We start from the raw sequence: 6,000 nt of genomic DNA, 5'->3' as shown, positions 1-6,000 counted from the left end.
ATGCATAGGCCACTAACTGCTTAATCAGTGCTAAAGAGTTTAGGTCCCTAAATTTATTGGCGTTGTTAGCCTCTGATTATTACTATAACTGTTTGCTGAGCTTTAGTGCGGGCTATGCTTTTAACCTTTTACTACTTGAGGCGTACAGTGCCTTGAGCTCTTCAGAATCCCTGATCTCTGTTTGCTATGTCTGTTTACTTACATTAGTACAAATTAGCATATGGCCTAAGGAAAATACCCTGTTTAAAATGCAGTGTGGTATGTGCAAAAGTGCTTTGTGCATTGAGCACCATTGGAGGCAGTGAACACGATTTGTTAATTTACATGCGGGTTGCCATAGGACCTATATGTTTTCAATTTCTAAAATACCATATATTAATTCAGTTCCCTCCTTATATTTTACGTTTTTGAGGTGGATTGCTTCTCCAATTAAATGCTTATAATTTTTATTAAACTCAAGTAGAAAGTAGAGCACATGGATAAGATTACTCGCAATAACTGCTGAACAAACTGTAGTAGTCTTGTGAGAGGCCTGAAAAATTGTAGGGCGCAGGGTGGGACCTGGGGAGAGCTGAGGGATGGGAGAGAGCCATAATAGTTATTGTGCAATTCATTCGTAGCCCTGACCTCCGTTCATACGCAATTAAATCCCAGATGACTCGGTGTCATTTGTTCTAAAGTCGTATCATGCCCAGTTGTCTAATGTTAGTCCTCGGTACTCAGATTGATGCTACATTGATGCTACATTTCATATATTGAATTTTTGCTTTTACAACCGTAACGGACAGTTGTTCAACGACATAACCGCACGTGTCAACACACTGGAATTGCAGTTTGTTGTGTACACAATTACACATTATTGTACAATAGGCATCCCCATCAACCCACAGTCTGGGCGTTGTAGAGTGCCCCAGTATCCTAACAGGCTAGCTGTCACGTTGTACAGGGGTGCTCTCTCAAGGCCACCTGCCTCAGACCTAGCAGGGTCGTCATTGCCAACAGTTTCTTGCATTGTTTAGGGGAATCAAGGCTACATCCAGCAGTGCCATCATGGGAGACATAGGAATTATTTTATCTATCATTAGCTCTAGCGTGTGAATTACCTGGGACCGAGATGTTGCAGCTGTTGGGCAGGGCTGGAGCACACCAAGTGCTCAGAATCTATCTGACCCAGGGGCAGCACACCCACAGCATTTAGACCTTGCCAATATGCAGCATTTAGCATACACACAGCAAAAGGATCATTATTTGTTAGTGTTTTTATTACTTATGTCTATGGACCAAAGTAGGCAGGCTGAACCCTCTGGTTCTGAAGTTGCGCAGCCCAGTATGTTATAACATAAATACGAGTTATAAGAGGTTTAGGGGTTGGTTTCTCTAACAAGTAAAATAGCAGACCCCAGTCTGACATGCTTCTGGAAATGTTGGGATTAATCGTTTCATTACGTATATGAGATTATATGATACCCTAAAATGTCCAGTGTAGGGGAATGTGTTTGGGCTAGAAATTCCTATAATGGAACAGATTTTTGGTTCGCAAATATGTCCCCCATGTGTCGGAGTTGTTATCACTGAAGCAGTGAAAGCATGGCAGGGTTGTGTTCGGTATGGGCATAGAGGTCATGTGTAATTTCAGCTTGTGTATTTCTCAGTCTGGGTGAGGCAACCTGCTATAGAGTTTAGACTGGATGGGGGCCGGCTCAGTCAGGCTGCCTTCCAGATCCACGTGTAGTTGGTGCAACCTCCTGGATGACAAATGTACTTTTAACAAATTAGAATGTTGTGTGTGTGTGACCTGAGGACAAATTATTTTTATTTACTATTTCTTCTTTTAAATATCTCCTAAAAGTAATCACATAATGTAGGTCATGTGCAATTATTTTACTTACTATGGGTAAACTATACAAAGCAATACTTCTTGAAGCTTCCCACCCATACTTATCTCAAAAGTGAAAGTCACATGAAGGCCTATTAACAGCAGCAGCACAGTTGCCACTGATTACAATCTTGCTGTTACACTCCCACTTTTTAGGTAAAACTAACTCCATCTCGTTTTCGTACCTGAAACCATGTGTTAATTCAAATGAACCATGATATATAACATTTTCAGCAATGCTATATAGAAAACTATTCCTTTCAATAAAGCTTCCATCTTCATTGCCACCGAGTGCTGCTAGGCACCTACCTTGTAATTGTGGTCCACATTTTTGTTAAATATGGAATGACAGAAGGCCCTCTCATAAAGAAAACAGGCATCGGTAGCACTGCTATAGTAATGGCATTCAAATTAAAAGAAAAATGCAGCTTTCTGTAGAGCTCTAGTGCCACACTGTAGGAGTTTGAGCTCCTTTATCAGGGTAGTGGGCTTTGAATGTGAAATTAGTGCACACCTGCATTACTGTGCTTTGAAAAGAACTGAAGGGCTTCCCAGTGCTACAGAGCTTTGCATGAGACAGAAGGGCATTTCTAATTAGTGCTTTTGTACTTTCAGTGGGGCAGTTAGGCACTGCATTGCTACTTTGCTTTGAATGTAACAGAAGGGCAATTCTCACCAGTGCAGTTGTACTTTCAGAGGGACAGCAGGGCACCCCAGAGCTACTACGTTTTGAAGGAGATAGTAGGACACACCAGGGTTGCTGTATTTGAAGTGAACAGTAGAGGGCTCCAGTGCAACTGTTCTAGAAATAGGGTGGAAGGGCACTCCAGGGTTATAATGATTTGAGTAGAACAGTTGAGTTTTTCCAGCCCTACTATGATTTGAATCGGAAAGTAAGGCGCTTCTCATCAGTGCACCTGTACTTTCTGTGGGACCGTAGGGCTCTCCATGGCTAATGTGCTTTGAATGGGACCATTGAGAGCTCTGATGCTAGTGGACTTTCATTGGGAATCTAGGCCATTCCAGTGCTACTGTGTGTTGAATGGGACAGTATCACACTCAAGTGTCACTGTGCTTTGAATGAGGCAGCATGGCACTCCAGCACTATTGTACTGTGAATGAGAAAGTAGGGCCCTTTTTGCAGTTTTATATAGCTACCTGTGTTGTTAAATGCAATCTCTTTATTAATGTAATAACTGCACTTTCACAATTGATTTATTAACCTTCCTGCTTTCTCAAATTTGCTTGAAAATGCACCATTTGTACACTCTTTATTTCAATTTTCTGGGGGGGGGGGGAGAACCACCCCGAGCCCCCGTAGGTTGTTCAGGCTCGTTCACTATGCTAGCTCGCCACAGTGCAGTAGGCCAATAATTTTACGCCTCACCACTTTCAAATGTCACCAGCCGCCACCCCCATAGCTCCAGCTATTTTGGCTGCTTCATGCAGCCAAAATCTTCAGGAGAAATATGACAGAGTTTCCATGCACTCTGTAACACCTAACGAGAATTCCAGATGTGGCCAGTAACAGTTACCAGCACCATTTGGAATTTTGAAACCACTTCAGTGCATAAAATGGAAATATGAAAGTGTTGGTACTCATTATCCTGGAGTATCTGCTTGCTCATGAGATGTAAATGTGCTCTCCCGTCAAGAGTATTGGCAGTCTGCTGAGGAGCATAGGAACTCTCCCTTTTATATTAAAGAAGTGCGGGGACTCAGTACCTGACAGTATCTGCACTCATAATGAGGCCCTAAACATTGACATGCTCATAAGTGGAACTGTAATCTAAATCTGTACAGAGATACCACATTTATGTCACTGGGACAAAAGATGCCCGCTCCTTTGCTTTTCTATTAAGTTAATCCATGGAAAAGAAGCAGTAGAAAGTTAGATACGATTGATGTGTAGGTGTGTGTGTCGAGAGAGAGAGTAAAACATAATGACACTGCTATTGTGGTTCAGCTAATGCAAACATGTGAAACCTCTCAAGTCGGCCAGTTATGGTATGCAGGACATACAATACACAGCATAAAGGCATTTAAAAGCATTTTCTTTACATATCTCAGATGACAATAAAAATGGTCATCTTTCAGCTAACGGTGCTCCATTTTTCATTACACAAAGAATGAATAATGTAAGATTATTCATTATTACTGTAATACAATTTTGACAGTAAACAAAGAGTAGAGCCCTAACTGAGGTCCATAAGATCGAGCTGCACTTTGTTTCTGGCACTGATTTAGCCACTTCTGAGGCCCGAGATCGCAAAGCCAGTACCAGAGATAACAAAGGGCAAGCCAGGGGCCAGAGCTGCCATCCTGGTGACTCCTAAATGATGCCCCTGGTGTACAAATCATATATTATTGATCCCAAATAATGTACTAATTTATTCCTCTTAAGCACATAATTGAAATATTGATAGACACTGTATTTACCAAGTACATTAGAAATCCAAAGGACATGCTTTGCGTAATTTATTAGCTAGTTGAGTTGCCTGTATTTAACTTTTCATTTGTTTTATGTTTAAATACATAGCTAATTTGGAAATCCCACTCCTATTAGAAATCGACTCACTGTGAATATTTGGATGATGTGTCCAAAATAAATGTATCCATACTAATATGTATGCAAATATAATTTTAAATGAATCTTAAACCTGCCCTGTCTTCATGTGAAAAATTAAAGTTGCCCAAAAACAAATTAAGTCCCACAAAGGAAAGTGATACCTTTCAATTGCTCCCTAAGTAAAATAAATGTGAGTAATGTGCATGCAATTATATTTGTAACTGAATGCTAGTTACTTTGTGCCCCAACTTCCCACCACCTTGCTGATAGGGATGGTACATTTGAAATTTACATATTTTATACCTTGGCCTAGTAGGTCCAGAATGTTTAATCATGCTTCTGGATTTCCTGAACATATTTGTATGCCCCACATCATAGTCTGCAATAGTGTGTTGAACAAATGGTTACCCATATAAATAACAAAGAACAATATACTGTTTTCTTACTTCCTCATCTCGTGAGCACATAGGTTATTGAATCTTTATATAATCTGATAAGTTCCTCACTGCACAAAATGAGGCATTCATATGTGAGTGGAGCTACAAAAAGGAAAAAAAAATCTGAAGTAAAACAGAAGCTTCAAAAAGTAACTTCATTTTTTCCGGTACAATCGAAATGTTTTACTGATAATGCGGTGCAGTCACAGTATGAAGGAGATGATCTTGTTGCTAATAAGCATGGGCGAATTTTGCGAATCTCGCGTTCGCGAATTTTGCGGATTTGCGAACTCGCAATCCGCAAAATCCGCGAATTCTCGCGAATTTGCGGATTTTTTTTTTGTGTTTGCGCGGGTTTCTGCCAGTTTGCGAGGGTTTTGTACAATTTCGCAAATTGCGAACTTACCTGTCGGGTCGCAAGTTTCGCGAACTTGTTGTTTCTACGTGTCCAGCCTGTTTGGGACACTCTTCTTCATCACTGCCACTCTCTGTCACCACTGCCACTCTCTGACTACTCATGCCACCCTCTGGCCCACCCATGCCACCCTCTGTTTCATCACAGCACCCTCTGGTTGTCCAGTCAGTGTACATTATTGTGGCAACGCAAGCACACCTTCCCTGCCTCAAGTGACCTGAATTAATTTGGGGCTGATTAATGTGTCACAGAATATTTTTTTAGCTGGCACCTGCTTCCTTAGTGCTTCCTGATTAGTGATCTTTTGCACTTGCTAAGTGCTTTCATTGTTGCAAAATTAGTTACAACACCTGCCCTGCCCCAACTGACAATAATGAATTAGGGGCTGATTAATGGATTTGAACTTCCAGCCTGGCTCCTGCTTGTCTCCCTTAGCTGTAATTCAGGACCTTTGTGGCATATGTGTAACTATTCTGAGGTTCAGAGCAGGGTCACATAATAGTTGCAACTGGCAACTGAACTCTGGAGGGGCCCCTCAGGAAGCACTACAGGAAATGGCTACTAATGATGAGCCTGAACTTTTGAACCTGGTAAGTAGTTTCAGTTTTGCTAAGATCGTATTTCTGCAATTTTGCACTTATTCGCGGGGCGCGAAGTTGTACTGGGAAGCCGCGAACTCACGCGAACAGTGCGAGCAGTGCAA

This window comes from Lissotriton vulgaris, chromosome 1_1, assembly GCF_964263255.1.
Source record: "Lissotriton vulgaris chromosome 1_1, aLisVul1.2, whole genome shotgun sequence".
Lineage (NCBI taxonomy): Eukaryota > Metazoa > Chordata > Amphibia > Caudata > Salamandridae > Lissotriton > Lissotriton vulgaris.
The sequence above is the reverse complement of the archived record's forward strand: the minus strand, read 5'-3'. Positions refer to the sequence as shown.